Here is a 16,617-nt window from a genome sequence, read left to right on the forward strand (position 1 = left end):
CGCGTACTTTCGCGCTTCCAACGAGCGCGGATTTTATTGATGAATCAGGGGCTATGTGTCCTTCAAGCCTGGCTTAAGTTTTGGACCTGTTGGGGTGTTAAGCCAAATTCAGAATCTCATTCTATTGGGCCAATTCATAGAGGGTAATAGCTAATAGAGCCCAGGCATTTTGGAGGATCCTTAAGACCTGTTTTTTAAGCTCCCCAAGACTAGAGAGGATAGACTATAATGGGAAAAGCTGGGTGATCCAGCGCATGTGAAAAACATTTCTTAAAATCATTTCATATTACTTGGCAAATGTCTCCAGTCCTGGACAAGAACCATTCTAGGTTTGGAATTGAAGGTAGTCTGTCTTCTCCCATGATAATCTAATGTCTCTTGTCTTGAACAGCTTTAGTAATTCAGGTCCCAAGTCCAATTAACAAAAAGTACCATAACCACAAACCAATAGGTTGGATATTGCTAACTGAAAACTGCCTAGTATTATTTTACATTGTAACTTGCGTTTACACCTTATTTATAAAATGTGTGTAGCATTGAGCCAGGGGTTACCCATTGAGTTCTATCTGCCTATTGCTATAGAAACTGGAGCAAAGCCCGGTCACATGACTTTAACGGGGCACATTATCCCACTGTCTCTTTCCCGGAATATTTTGTTTTGCATTTGTGATACTTATGAAGGCTACACCACTGCAATTATAAATGGACCTATAGGAGGCAGCTTAGGTCCTGAAGTAGGTGTTGTTCATGAATGATGCTTGAAAAAAGATGTCTCTGTTCAGAAAAGAACACCAGATTAAGGGGAAACAGCTACCTTTGATTGTGAGTCTTACCAGATCTAGAGTTAGATTTTGTGATCCTTGCTGGAGAGGAAGCTGTAACTAAGGACCCGCAGTCCAAGGTGCTCCCTGCTTCTGCTTCATCAATTCTGTGGACTTGTGCTTCTTCTGTCTGTCCTGCTGATTCTGGAGTATGCCCCCAATAGTCAACAGTCAATAGGGATTCATTAAGAATTTTTGAACTTTCCTTAAAAGCTAAGTCATTTCATAAATAGTGATTGCTTCTTTAAATGAACCAGCCTAATAATTAGTGTGTCATGTGGCTTTCTTCCAAACACTACTTTTCAAGCATCAACGGGGTTCTAGGAGGAAGAGACATGTCCTATTGCATAGATGAAGCCTTCCATAGCCCGGAAAATTGTCATACATGGAAAATTCCTGATCTGTGAATTGTAATATCACACATTGTTTCTGAAATGTCATAGTTATCTTATCTCCTGTGACATTTATAAAACACCTCCCATGGTCGTCTGACATTTCTATTTCTCAAAGCCACGATCGAGCCTTGAAAATAAACAGTTAAAGTAATGAAGGGAAGATTATGTAAGGACAGTTCTCAGAGAAAATGCAATAGGTTTTTTGTTTCTGAAATACCATCGTCAATGACCGCTCTAAGGTCATATTTGTACCCGCATAATTATAACTTGGTAATTTATTATTTAGCCTCTGTACATAAATATTGTTTTTCACTGTCGGGAAATTCAACCTTCACAAGCATCACAAAGTAAAATAAGACAGAAGAGCAGGAAACTCTCGGGGATAAACTGTCATCGTCAGGGCAGCAGAAAACAAAGAAGGAAATATGTGATAAAAAATAAAATAAGTTTATTGTGTATGCTATGTGCAGAAGAACTTCTCAAAAACATCCTTGTGTGTCATTTTTACTTTGGTTCGTTCTTTGGTAGCTGTCAATGGGATTTTTTTTAAAGAAAAATGTTTATGATTGGACGTAGTTTAAGGTTGATGTTGCTCACCAGATGCCAATCCCCTAATCTAACGCTTCACCTATAGCAAGCCACAGATCAGCCCCAGGAGGCAAGTTGTACCATCCAAGCACAGGGTTGCTCCAAGACTTCTGCGCACAAAGCAAGACATCCTGGAAAGCCTAGATTCAGTATATAGCAAACATATATGGTAGATATTTAAAAGTCACCTTAAATGATTTAATTTAGCTGAATGTTATCCGTAACTACACATCCTATGGTTCTTTGGTCTGATGAAGCAGACAATGCTCTGCGAAACGCGTCACCATTAGATACTATTGGTAAGTCCTTATGGATACATATGATTCTATATAGTCAGTCATTTTGATTCTGTTTTTATCTTTTGTCCAAACTTTTTTGTATATTATTGTAGATTTAAAAATTGTTGTTGAATAAATTGGGGTTTTTAACTGATACGAATTTTGGGTAAAGGTGCCACTCTTTGGTGCCAAAATAATTTGTTATTACATATAAGAAATCATGTAGACATAGGAATTGTATTTCTGTCCTTCCAATCCTCAACACTTACATATTTCAGCCACGGAGCACAACCCTGTGCAACAACTGGAACAATAAACCCTTGTACTGCCCACTATTTGACCATCCACCTACAGTTTCTCTCTGCCCAGCTGAAAACATTTTTGAGGAGATCACTGAATGTATATTTAACTGTAAGCAGTATTAGCACCTGAGCATAACTTGGTATGGAGCCTTAAGAAAAAAAGAAAATACATTTTTGTTTCTGTATTTGCCATCACACTCTCATACAAGAATAAAGACTTTAATTCCAATATTTTTTTACATTTAGTCGATGTATACCAACTATAATAAGCTTGGCGGACAGTTGGTTCATTGAAATGGCAGTGTTCTCATCTGCTGTTTGCATTTCTCAGTCCCCTGGTATTCTCTCATACCAAGCAAACATCTCGCAGAGCCTTCCATCTGGCTGTGTAAGTCCACCATATTCCAATGTACTAATATTATGCTTTTTATGACGGTCATTTCCTTAATTTAACAGGAACCTGCTGCGTGTTTACAGTCAGTTCACATTCTGAGTTATTATTGTAATATCCAACTAAAGCAAAGTTTTGATGTGACTTTATACATTTTTAATGGGATGCAGTTCCATATTTTAATTGCTGTTTTTTGTGTACAGCTTTTAAATACTCCCTCTGGCGGTTATCGATAGGCCTTACCGTCTTATAAAAAAAGTGGGTATCAAAAAAAAAAATATATATATTTATATATATATACTTTTTATAATAATCTTGACATCTGTGTACCATTGGACACAAGTGAGGGGTTTATAAGGGGTTGATTAGTGCTAGGCATTTGTAAGCACAGCCAAGAACTACCCAGGTACCTGAATAGACAAGACTATCTCTAAGTGGACATCCTAGCTCAAGTAGATGTTGACCATGGATGATGCATGGATGAAAACTCCTCTGTTCTAGAGAGAAAAGCAAATAAAGGTGACACAGCAGATAAAGGAGACTTTAAGTCTCACAAGATCTAGAGTGAGATTTGGTGATAAAACTACGGTGCTGCTCATTGTTCTCTTTGCTGGAAAGAAAGATGCAACTGATGAACTGCAGTGCAGGGATCTCTCTGCTTTTTCTGTTCTGTGCTTCCTCCACCTGTCCTTCTGATTTTTGAGTATCACCAGTGGTGTCATCAGGGGTGCATGAGAAAGGAAGGGAATTAAAGGAGATATTTAGAAATTCCCCTAAATTGTGATTACTTTCCCTTTATATTCAGCAGGGTACAATTGGAGATGTCGCCTAGGTCTGGGTCATGCTGATAGGGAGTACGAAGTTAATGAACTAGACCACCTGTCAGTCTGAGAAATCAGACCTATGAATCTGGGGGCCTCTTCAAGGGATTTATTGTGAGGACCCCATAGATGTTACCTTGTTACCTGGGGTAGTGCTCGAAGATTGTCATAAGCTCATAGGTTTTTATATCCTTCGGCTAGAGGTATTGCCAGAGGTAAGACTTTTATAACTGTATCAAGAATGAAAAAAAGATAGAGAACAAAATCATTCCTGATACAGTTATAACAGTCTTCCATTTGGTTCCTGTGATAATCCCCCCTGATGAAGCAAGTTTATCCTGCGAAACACGTGGGGATAAAAACCATATCACAAATCTGTGCAGACTCATCTATGTTAAATATTCACCTTGTTGTCACTTGAACAAAGAGAAGTAAAATGTTTATTCTGTTTCAAACTTTGTGCAGTTTTAACGAATATGAATAAAATATGTTGATTTTTTGAAAGAGAAGACATTTTTGTGCCAAATAACGCCCTACTTTCTGGGTACACCATCTGGGTGAATACTCTAAGGTCTTTTTTGACCACCCTTCTTCCTTTGTCTTTGTCATAATTATTGGGAGCTGGCAATCTTTAATTAAGCATGCATTGTTTGTTTTAGCAGTTCCATATTAGTTGTGAGGTCTGGACATTCTTTATTTTACTAAGGGCAGATATGAAAATCCTGCAAACCATTGTCTTTGGGTATTAAAAGGGCAAAACTGGTTAGAGACTGAGATTGGTATTTAGATGGATTATCTGGACAGGACAAACTTGGTAGACCACATTGGTCATTACCTAGAGGAATCTAGTCATTGATTTAGTGAATCAGGCCCGACCCGTTGACTAACCTGGATGTGGGAGCAATCCTGCAGTCAGAACATTTCCTGGTGCTTTGGGTTGCCTCTTTCCTGGAGGCACTGGTGCACTTTGGGATGGTTGGGACTACCCTGTTCTAAATGGCCATTACATACAGACCATTACAGAGCAAAGTTCTGTCTCCGCCAAGATGGCCACCTAAACACAGAGGCAGTGCAGAACAAGGAATGGTAAGAGAGTGGGAAAGCCTAGAGACACCATATTTGCTGACTATGGCACAGGCTTACCTGTGTGTAGGAGCCATGCTGGACCTGTCTTTGCTGAATCCTCAGAAGCTGCCATCTTCCCCATGTCCTACCCAACTCCACAGAGATTCTCTTTTGCCTTTGGATAGTGTAGCAGCAATGGTGGAGTTTTCTGATCATTCCACTGGAGAGCCACCTAAGAGTTAAGCCTAATAAGGCCATTTGTGCTGCAACACCAGAAACCTCGTTATTTGTCCCCTTGTAATACAATACATTAATTATTCCATTATTCCATTGCTGCATTTTCAGTGATTTAAGTAAAGTTTAGAACAGAAAGAAACCATTAATGACTATGCTGACCCTTACTGCAGTTCATGGGGAGGAATAATGATCCTGGAAGTGCAGGCATTGAGCCTGCCACCCAGTGATATCCTTGCCGCTGGTTCAGCTTATTAGGCTGGAGCAGTAAAAAAAAAATAAATGAGGGTTTAATAACACAAAAAGGCAGCAACTTAATAGCTCATAATGATGCATACATAAACAAGGCAAATATCAAGCATCATTTTTTTTGAAAATTGCACACAAAGCCTTCGAATAACAGAAACATTGTTTAATGCTAAACTTTGGTTACAAAAACTTTCATTTAACTATAATTCTTAATTGGCACAGATGACTTGAATCCACTTTGTGTGCACAAAATGCCTTTGGAAAAATGTAGTTATAACCTTATATAAATAGCAGCGACAGTATCATTGTGCTGTACATAGTAAAAATGACTTTTGGTGGTGCCCTGCCAAGAAATGGGGCCAGGTGAGTTTCACAGGCTTAGTTCCACTTTAACACGTTTTCTTTTATCACATCTCAAGAACAATATTAGGCTGGGGCAAATTGGACAATTGCCAAGTGCTTCCACCTTCCCATTTAACATAACGACCCTGATTTATTAAAGCTTTCCAAGGCTGGAGAGGATACACTTTCATCAGTGAAGCTGGGTGATCCAGCATACCTGAAATGGATCTGGTTCAGGATTGAAAATATTTGCTAACAAATAGCAAATGACTGACGAAATACATTCCAGGTCTTCTGTATCACCCAGTTTCACTGATGAAAGGGTATTCTCTCCAGCCTTGGAAAGCTTTCATGAATCAGGCCCAATGGAAGAGGTGTAGGGAACTGGAATGGTATAAATTTGGGCTCTTAGGTAACACAATCTGCATCACCAATGAATTTGGGTGTATATCTGATAGGGGAGCATACCATGTACTTTATTACTGAATGCAGATGAAGGTATTTGCATTGCCATGTACATTATGTTCCCATATTTTACATCCATCCCTTCTCCTTGGCACTGTTTTCCGATTAATGTATGTGTAACATATGGTGGGGAAAGGCATTCCTTTCCAGAAACATAACTGAATATTTATGAAATGCTTAATTGGTGCCAAAAATAAAGAAGATTTTTAACCTTTTACCCACCAGAATAAACCCAACGACTAATATGGAGGATGCAACAGCTGATATCTCCACCTGGTACTGACCGCCATTTATATTTATTCTATTACATTATTATCTTAAAGTGTAAAATCAATCAAAACTTTTTTTTTGGTTTTACATACAGAGAGGAATGATCAGAGCCCTGTCTATGCAGGACTCCAGAAAGTTTCCACTTACAATTGTTTTGCAACATGTGAACTAGGAAAAATCTCTAAAAGCAAGCTAGACAAGAAAATAGCTCTATGCAGGACTCCAGAAAGTTTCCACTTACAATTGTTTTGCAACATGTGAACTAGGAAAAATCTCTAAAAGCAAGCTAGACAAGAAAATAGCTTTTTATGCCTCATTTAGACCCTTGCGGTTTACTTCAATGCATTCACATTCACCAATTTACTATAAAGTGGACCTGAACTTTAAAAACTCTTTTGACCTCGATTTGCCTTTTTATGGTACAGTTGGCCCAGTTCAGTTCATTTTTAAAGGGTTCACCATTGGGTCACTTATAGCCAAAGGGATATCAGTAAAGGAAAAGTGACTATACAAACCTTTCCGGGTGCTCAAAATTATTGTGAAATTTTTTGACCCTTTGGGTGGGCATGTGGCAAGGAATCAGAAGTATGACATACATGCCCTGGTCAAAGAGCATGAAGCGGTGGCATGTGTCACTACTATAAGTACTTTCACTCATCTTTTACAAGTATAGTTTGGGTCACTTTAAGTATTTTTAATGGACTGGCAATGCACAACCGTAAAAAGCCGAAAAGCACACATGACCTTTTTTTCTGTAAAGCAGTGCAGCACGTGCCATGTGCATCATGAAGTGTGGGAGCTGTGCTCATTTTATGTTAAAAATTACGCAATGGTACACAATGCTCCTGATTTATCAAAGCTCTTTAAGACTGGGAGAAGACAGACTATTATGGGTGGACCAAAGTGATTTAGCAAACCAAGAATGGATCTGGTCCAAACATGTGCCAAATAATACCAAACTATTTAAATGTTTGCTGATTATAGGTTTGCTGGATAACTCATCTTCTCCCATGATGATCTATCTTTTCCAGTCTTGGAGAGCTTTAATAAATCAGCCCCAATGTGTTACAATCTTTCTCCATCAAATCAAAGGTCTGGAATTTGGTCATCACCATGAGCTCCATTATACAACGCAGGCTTCAGAACCATAACACGGCATTTATTACTCATTCTTTTCACTGTCACTGAATGAAGCTTTATGATTTAGCAATTAATGAATGCGTTGGGCTCTGTGTTTTGAAAAGGGCTATTATTAAGATTCTGAGGATTCGTCACCTCCGCCCTATATAGTTCTTAAGTGGCAGGGCAACAGAAGGTAAATGAGTCAGCTGGCAGACGGTCTCTTATGACATTTATGATGATTGGAGTAGAAAATGTTTTGGATGGTGAGGAATTCAGCTATTTCCTTGCAAACTGTCATTTCTGCTTTCTGTGAAATCTTCTCTTCTATTTAACCCTAATATAGGTCACTGAAGCCAAGACGCCCTGACTACATTTGACAATGTCAGTGTAAGTGAGTTATAACATGACATTAACTTGATGACTACTTTGCCTACCAAAATTATTTTTATTTTAGGGACATATTAGGTTTTAACTTAAAGTAGAACTAAAGTTACAAATTTGCAATCAGGCAGGGCTGTATTGCAGAAAAGGAAAGATAATGTCTCTTCTACAGTAAGCATTCTTACCTGCCTGTCACTAGCTATTGGTTGCTGGGGTATCTGGCACATCCAGGCTTCCCCTGGGGGTGCAAGAACTAAAAAAACCGCCACACTTCTGCGTGGGAATTACGTCATCCTGGCCCAGCCAATCAAGATGGTCAAAGATTAAAACAGGGAGGAGAAGAATGCAGATGGTGATGTACGTGATGGAACAGGGACAGGTGAGTATACACTGGGATTAGTTGCACTTTAAATACCATATATACTGTATAGTATAAACCGTGATACTTACTTTAACCTGATAATACAGGAAATTTACACTGACTCAAGTAAAAAACCTAGGGCACAAAATGCAGCTTTGGAGTACATCAATGGTGTGGTATTTTTAAAACATAGGGAAAAATTAAATCCAATGAACTTTGCCTCTATATATTTTTCAGTCCATTTTTACAGCTTAAAGTATGTTGTAGTTTGGTTATGATGGTTCACTTGCTCTTAAAACTTTGGTGCATTAATATGTGTGGAACACCAGTAGATGGTGCTGTGTCCTCATGTAAAATGTGCAACAAACTAATAATTTAATCAGATAGCAAGAATTTGTTAAACAATTTACATTTACAATGTAGATGTGGCATCTAGTGGTGTGATCAATAATAAACCAGTGTGAGGGGTTAAGCCCAGGATCGCCTTTTCTGGGGTCAAAGGACACTTGTCTGGTTCATCCAATTTAGATCACACCCCAAGGTATCAGTCTTAAGCTGGCTTGCAACCAGGTTTATTGAAGATTGGAAATAAAATAACAAAAAAGGAAAAGAAAACCTTGCCTGTCCGGCACTTACTATACATCAGACATCCCTGTCTATCAGCTGGAGGGCTTCTCCCTGTCAGCTCAAAACCAAGCTTTCAGCAACCTTCTGTTCACTTTTTAGCTCACTCACCCAGACCAACTTTCTGAGTCTCTCAGCCGAGCTCCCTTACAGACTGACTGTCTGTGTCTCCAGCAGAGCTCACTCACACAGTCCACCTGGTTGTGTCTTCAAATAAAGCTCTCTCCAAATAGAGCTGCACTGACACAAACCCCTGTCTGTGTCTCTCCAAGGCAAGCTGAGCCCGCACAGACCCCTGTCTGTGTCTCTCCAAGTTAAGCTTCTGACTGAGCTCCTGGCTCTATGTTATATCCCCACCCTTAGTGCTTCTTCATTATTTATCCCACAGGTGAGAGTCTTCCACCTGCTACTTCACACAGGAGAGGAATCTTAGGCAAATATACCTCACATAAAAGAGGAATCTTGGGCAAATATATCTCTCTTCCACCTCCAATCCTGCCTTGTTGTCACACCAGGTAAAAACCAAAATCCTTTTTCTAATGGCATTTTCAGATAGAAAAAAATCTCAGTTTATACTTGAATATATATAGTACTGGTAAAGTAAAGAACTCTATGGCAGGATGGTGGACCCTTAGAGTCACCAGACTCTTTGCTGAATATTGGACATGGCACAAAATTTAAGGCATCAACCTGCGGTTTCACTAGCTCACCTGGCAAGAGATGATGAATTTTAAAAGTGTCTAGGTTGGGGACCTTGCACAAGTAAGTCAGAGCTGGCCACTGCATACTGAAGCTGAGCTTAAGCATGGTACAGAATCACAAGTCAAAAAGGTAGTCAAACAAGCCGAGGTCAATACAAGCAGCAACCAGGGGTAGTCAGAATGGAGCCAGGATCAGACACCAGACAGAAAAAAGTGCAGTACCCCTTTGTATAGGGAAGAATAATCAGGATCACTGAAGTTCTGAACTTGGAACACACATGGGAGCCTGTAAAGCAGAGACTGGAACCTCTATGTTCAGGCAACTTCCTGTTGCTAATAACTTCCCCATATAGGGAAGATCATGTGATTGGGCAGATCACATGACAGACAGGTACTAATACCTACCACCAGAGGGTGTGCTACAGCCAAGGTACCTCAGATGATGTTTCCACCTCCACCAGCAGATGGAGTGTGTCTGCGGAAGACATTAGGGGAAAGAGACTGTTTGGAAGGAGTCACATGATACAGGGCAGGAAGAAGACAACAATAAAACATGGAGATTAATGAACAGGGATGCTAGCTGCAGAAGGATACAAGGTAAAAGGAGCTAATAGGAACAGCCTGCAAGGTTCTATGACAAGTACTCTTTTTTCTAATACATACACTATTGCACTGTGACAGCTGCAACCTATCGGCTTCAGCTGTCACTGCGCCACTTACATTTGAAAAGTATTTTTTTTTTGTACCTAAAAGAGAGCCGAAACAAACTTGCAGCAGATGTAGTAAATCAAGTAAATGTAAACGAGATTAAAAATGAAAATATATATTCAGCGGAATGTAGATTAACTTTTTCTTAGAACAGAGCGCTGTGTCTAAAATGTTAATCTACAGATTGAGCCCAGGAAGAACATTTAGAAATAATCACGCGCATGCAGTACACAGGCTGGGTGCTTTTTTCTTATCAAATTTCCACAGACCTGCTCCATTCTCTCTCTGCAAATCGGTGCCACAAAAATGATGGCAGTGTGTCCTGGACACTGTGATGTTTTGGGTTTTGGCAATGCTAAGAAGAGAGCCGGGCTAAGAACACAGAGAACAAAAAAGTCTACAGGTGCGGGGGTAATTTTTTGTTTTTTAGCATTAAAGACTTTGCATGTCTCTTCTGTTAAATACCTCTTGGTAAGTTTTGGTGCAACTAAGTTTATTTCTGCAACACCAAAAAATCAGGTATGCTGCCCAGTGCTATGCGAAACAAAGATAACATGGGGTATAGGTAATAGAACCATTTCTTTCAGTTCACTATTAATATGTATTTTTTTATATATCTCATCATTTCATTCTGAATACAATAAACTTGTACAAGAATTTCCTTTTTTTCCTTAATTATCTCAATTAAAAAACTCTTAAAAAATAAATGATGTACCTAAATTGCATCTGTACAATAAGCAAAAAAGTTTCTCAAAACTATTTTTTTAAATTACTTTTTCATATTCAACTCATTTTCATCCAATACTATTAATAACAAAGACCTAAAATATACAGTATATCATCTAAATAAATAGAGATGCACTGCAGTAAACAAGTACAATTATTTATATATTCTGGACTGGTGGTAAAGGCACTTATAACCAAGCCTCACTCATCTCTGTAGCAAAAAGCACTGTGGAGCAATTCATCTTCAATGCCTATAGCTGAGGCCCTAAAATCACAGCTTGTGTCCTATTACTTTCTATTGCAATAGAATCCTGACAGCCTGCCAACCCTTTAATGGTAGAAAATGACTAAAACCAATTTTAGAATCTTTGAGAATGAATTATTTCTCGGCACATAAAGATACAGTGAAAGTAAACTGCTTTGAAGCTTGTTTGCTTGCTTGCTAAGAATATCTAAATCCTTTCATTTTCGTAGCCTGGGCACAGGTGACCTTCAAGTTTGAACAATATATTCATTATGGTGTCTAACCTGTGGCCCTCTGGGATAATTCTTTAAAGTGAGAAGTTAGCACTGTTTTCCAAAATTGAAAGACATTCTTCAGGCCCCCTTCCGATCCTACAGGGGTTGTCTAAAACCCTGGTGGTCCACGCGAAAATTCTGGTGGTCCGCGGCTCTGGGTAGTGCGCCCCCGAGCGGGGACAGGAGAAGGAAGGACCCCCCTGGGTGAGTGCAGCGGCTGGAGCTGCACACCATGTCCCCCATATGGATTGCAGGCTCAGGGAAGTGAGCGAGTTGTGTCTCTGGACAGGCTCAGACCTCCGATGGGAGAGTGGCATCATGACATCACTATGGGGGAAGTTTCTTCCGGGGAAAGTCCGGAGCCAGTTCATTTTGTGGTCAGTGGGTTCAAAGAGGTTGGCGACCACTGGTCTAAAATACAGCACATCATTTTATTTAGCACTTCAGGAGATGCAAACATAGAATGACCACTGGGCATGCAAACTCAGAACAGTGTTTCTCAACCAGGATTCCATGCAGGCCTAGGGTTTCTCCAAAGGTTGCTAGGGGTTCCTTAAACCATGAACAATTTGGTCCTCTAAAGGTTTCAAAAGGGTGTAGAAGAACCACCACCTTGGATTTCACCTTGTTGTATTGACCTCTGACTCATTCACTTACCTATATTCTGTTCAATGGATATCCTCCCCCTTCCCCTTCACCTCCATTTTTTTGTTACCATATTGTGAACATTTGTGGTAGCCCATTAACTGACAGCCTAACATGGGGAAAGTCCAAACCTTAAAGATTATGGTGTTCCCGGGTTAAGCACAGGCAAGGCTAATTTTTCTCTGCCTGGGTTTTGTGCCAACCACCTTGGCATCCCATGACCAATAGAGAAAAAACATTCAGGAAAGACAACTAAAAATAACCGATTAGCATGTAACCACTTTCCCCTCTCTGTATTTTATATGGGCAACCTCTGTGTAACCCCCGTTTGTATTCTGTACAATGGCTGTTGAACCCTTCTGCTTCACCTCCACGCTTTTGTTACCAGATTTTGCCAAAATTTTTATACCAAATTTTTGATGATAATGGCAGCCCACTGTTTGGCATGTCAGCATGGGTCACTGCCCAAATCCTGAAGATCACATTGTGCCCTACAATGAGTTAAGGGACAGATGGATGTCCCACAGCTTGTTGTTCTCTGCCCTTTACCCTGTAGACACCAAACATATCCTATGACTTATAGTCAACCTAGCCCTATGAGAATAAAGGCTTCACCAATTGGCTCCATGCGAGTGGCAACTGCCAACCACCATGCCAAGCCACTGTGGATCTTGTGATTATGTGACCCAAGAAAAGAACATTGCAGCTTCTGTTCTTCTTCTTCCTTTCCAATTAATGAACAACCTATTAAAGAAGAAATGATGTACAGTCCACATTGGTTGTATTGTGTAATACCCCTTTGAAAAAAAAATTGTCAGGGGTAAAAAAAAAATATATTCAGATATACTTTCAGTGCTTTATCCTAACAAATGTTTAAATTAATTATTATTATTTTAATTATTAATTAAAAAAATCAACCTGAACTGCATCAAAAAATATTTTACATATTATGTTTTTATGCTTTTATGTAAAATATTTTTTGATGCAGTTCAGGTTGATGTTTTTAATTAATAATTAAAATAATAATTAATGTAAAAAAATAATTTATAGAATGCAAATGTGACTGTTTCTTTGCATTCTATAATAAAGTATTGGATACAATTAGTGGCATTCCGCCCCCTTCTGGCCACATATGGTATCACTGGTATCAAAGTCATCATTAGGAATTTGTTCCCAAACAATATTTTGTTAACAGTCTGACACTTGCTGTCATTTAAGTTATATTATGTTTTTATTCTTAGACTGACTTGGTCATCAAAGTGTGAAAATAAATTCTGGGCCCACTAACGCCCAAGTGCAATTACGAAAAAGAGTGGAGGAAAATGCACTATACTGATGCTTGAAAATTGTCACTTGAAACAACTGATTATTTCAGGTGCCTTTTATTAAAAGTTTTCTTTACTGAGAAGTTTCTTGGGTACTGCAAAGCAGTCTGTTCTGTTCTTTGGAGAGTTAAGGGGGGAGTGCAAGAGTAAGTCCCACTTCTATGTGGAATACAATAGTTAATAAAACATAGTGGTCAATAGCACTCAGTCATTCATTTCTAGGACATATGTACTGATGCTAGACTTTCATCTGTGATGATTATAATCAATTTTCTTGAAAATCACAAAAAGTACAAGGCTAAAGAGGGAGCAAGCGATGGGGATGGGAAAAAAGAGACAGGAAAATGGAAAAAGGGGGAGAGAACTGGAGAGAACAGCGGGGGGTTTAAAAAAGGAGAGATAGATGGGTGGGAGAGGAAGGAAAAAAAACTAAGACATTCGAAAAGGGAGAAAATGAGAGATAAGGGCAGGATGAGAATACGTGAAAAAAGAGAGAGATAGAGAGGGGAGTTGGTGAGAGAAGAAGCAAAAAGAGAAATAAGAAAATAGAAAAGGGGAGAAAAGAAGAGGGAACGGGAGAGGTGAAGGAGTGAAAAGAGAGAGAAAGGGGAAGGAAGGTGTTGGAGTGCACAACATGAATTGTATAAAATCAGCACTTATGCATATTCCATTTCAAATGATGTGTTCTATGACTGTTGGTGAGCCTATGAAATGTCAAGGCGGACAAATCTAGTAGGAGGACTCCAGCTGGGGTTTGGATCCAAAGGAACTGGAAGGAAAGATAACACCTCCTTGAACAGGAAGATCACACCATACCAGGACTTCTCGGATCATCCTACCTGATGTATAAACATACCTGCTATCTGATGACCCCCAAAGGAGCCAGAGGACTTGCCCCCAATGCAACAGCGAAACCTATTGGAGAATATGAGCGGGCACCTGTGAGCAGTGTATTTCAGGAAGTGGGAGGACACCCAAGTAAGGGGTGGGTACATGGGTGAGGCTGGATATGGCCATGGGTCCTGGAGATGTATAAGAAGGTACAGCAGCCACAAATCGCTCTCTTATTCTCTTATGCTCTTATACTCTTATATACATCCTAGGCCTCTTCTCCCAAATCTCTCATCCTCTTATATACATCCTATGCCTCCTAGACCTCTCTTACTCTCTCTCATTCTCTCTCAAAGGTGCAGGGTACAGAGGACGGACTCTTTGCGTAACGTATCATTTTACTTTGTCTATGCGATTATTATTTAGCTTAATTGGAATAATTGTTGACTACTTGTTAATTCTGTTCTTTGTTAATAAATATCATCCTATTGTGTGTAAATTCCCCCACTTACTAGATTGTAAGCTTTTTGGGGCAGGGTCCTCTCCTCCTGTGTCACTGTCTGTATTAGTCTGTCATTTGCAACCTCTATTTAATGTACAGCGCTGCGTAAATAAATCCTGTTTATTATTATTAATAATAATAATAATAATAATAATAATCTTGTTATTTAAGATCCATGTGATTATTAAGCTAATAGAGACTTAGTGAAGATACTGTCTTTAAAGAAAAGGAAGGGATGTGGGATAAAAAAAAAGAGATGAGAAAAAAAAGCTGAGGGGGAAAAGGCCAGAGAGAAAGGGTGTAGAGGGGATGGGGAGAGAGAACAAGGGAGAAGGCTGGGGGGAGAAATAAAGAAAAAGAAAGAAAGGGTTGGGGAAAGAGAAACAGAGAGAGATAAAATGGGGTGGGAGAGAAAATAAGGAAAAACAAGAGTTGCGAGGTGGAGAAAAAGACAAAGGGGTAAAGAGTCAAGATTGAGAGGGGGAGAAAGAGAAAAAGAGACACAGAAAGGGTCAAGGGGGAGAGAAAGAGATAAAAGGGTTAGGGAAGTGAAGAAAGAAAGTAGAGGGAAATAGAACGGTGACAAAAAAGGGAGTAAAAAGCGAGGGGAGGGTGAAGAAATTACTATAAAATTTTCAATGGCTGTAAAAAAAAAAAAAAGTTTTTTTTTGCCTTACACCATTTAGATTTAGTACACGGTTGGGGCACACCATGAAGTATTCTGCCTACTTCTCATCTGCACTTGAAAACAGCAGCTTCCTGCCTAATTCACATCACATTGTGTTGTTACCTTTATACTGATACCATGTATTTAATATGAACCTAGATACTATTGAGCAATTGTGTTCAACCTCACTAAACGTAATGTCACCCCTGAAGAAGCATGAGCCGGCGAAACAAGTCGGATATCGACATATGTATGCGACTCGATTTATAATTATATTATATAATCCTGACAAAATTTTTATGTCTAATGCCCAAGTTGGGCCTGTTTGATTATGATCTGGGCGTGCTTTCCCCAAGCATTTGAAACTTTATTCATCACTATTGTTATGTGTTATGGGAATGAATCATGAATACATTTAATTACTTGCCTAAAAAACCCTTCTTTATGTTGTTTTTCTATTTACTTATTCTCAGGTATGGCAAATTGGCCCAATAAATAGGGCCAAACTATTCTGATTCACACCAGAAAAACACTTCCTATATTTGGTTCACATCACCAATACCAGTTGTCTGTAAGTCATGTATGGTAAGTCCACCCCTGCTTTTGAAAGAACAGAGGGCAGAGGAGCTACATTATGCTTCAGTGCAGCACAGAAAGTATTCTTATTATTTATAAGACAGAATAATATTAGCAATAGGTTTTTAGGAATACCGAGGACTCTTCCATCAGTCTTCCTTATCAGTACTAGAACCACATTCACTGCATACAATTATCATGTAATTTATGACCAGTTTAACCCAACCTGGTTGACTCGCCAAATTTACATTTCGGGCTTTAACACAATTACACACATTTGGCCTGTTTATAATTCATTGGTGGAGTTATTTTGTATCCTTTTTTGACACTTTGGGATTTTACCTTTTTTTAACCATTTTTGCTAGTTTTCTTTTCTACCCCAAGCTGAGAATTTGAGGAGAAAGGAAAATCAGAACAGAGATTTGTTCAACACCATGAAGAAGGCAGGACAATACAACAATACAAAATTTTCTAGTTTACCAAGCTTAAGATCCTACTTTTTGTTTTCAATAGTTGGGGGAAACATTAGCACTTTCCTGCTAAAGGGGCAATTCAGCCAAAGTTATCTTTTATTTAAAATTGGAGCTTTTGGCACCCTATATGTTTTAGATTCTCTAACAATAAGATCAATACCATATTTCCTGATTCTACTTCTGTCCTGCTGTGGGTTGGGTGTCCCTGTCCTTAATCGTAATCTTTAATGTGCAT

At 39.1% G+C, this 16,617-nt stretch overlaps 1 protein-coding gene across 1 annotated transcript in view; it reads right to left on the bottom strand.

The window, feature by feature from the left end:
* DLG2 (discs large MAGUK scaffold protein 2) overlaps nucleotides 1-16,617 on the bottom strand; it is a 767,759-nt gene that overhangs the window by 202,273 nt on the left and 548,869 nt on the right. The window lies entirely within an intron of this gene.

This window comes from Pyxicephalus adspersus, chromosome 1 (genome assembly GCF_032062135.1).
Source record: "Pyxicephalus adspersus chromosome 1, UCB_Pads_2.0, whole genome shotgun sequence".
Lineage (NCBI taxonomy): Eukaryota > Metazoa > Chordata > Amphibia > Anura > Pyxicephalidae > Pyxicephalus > Pyxicephalus adspersus.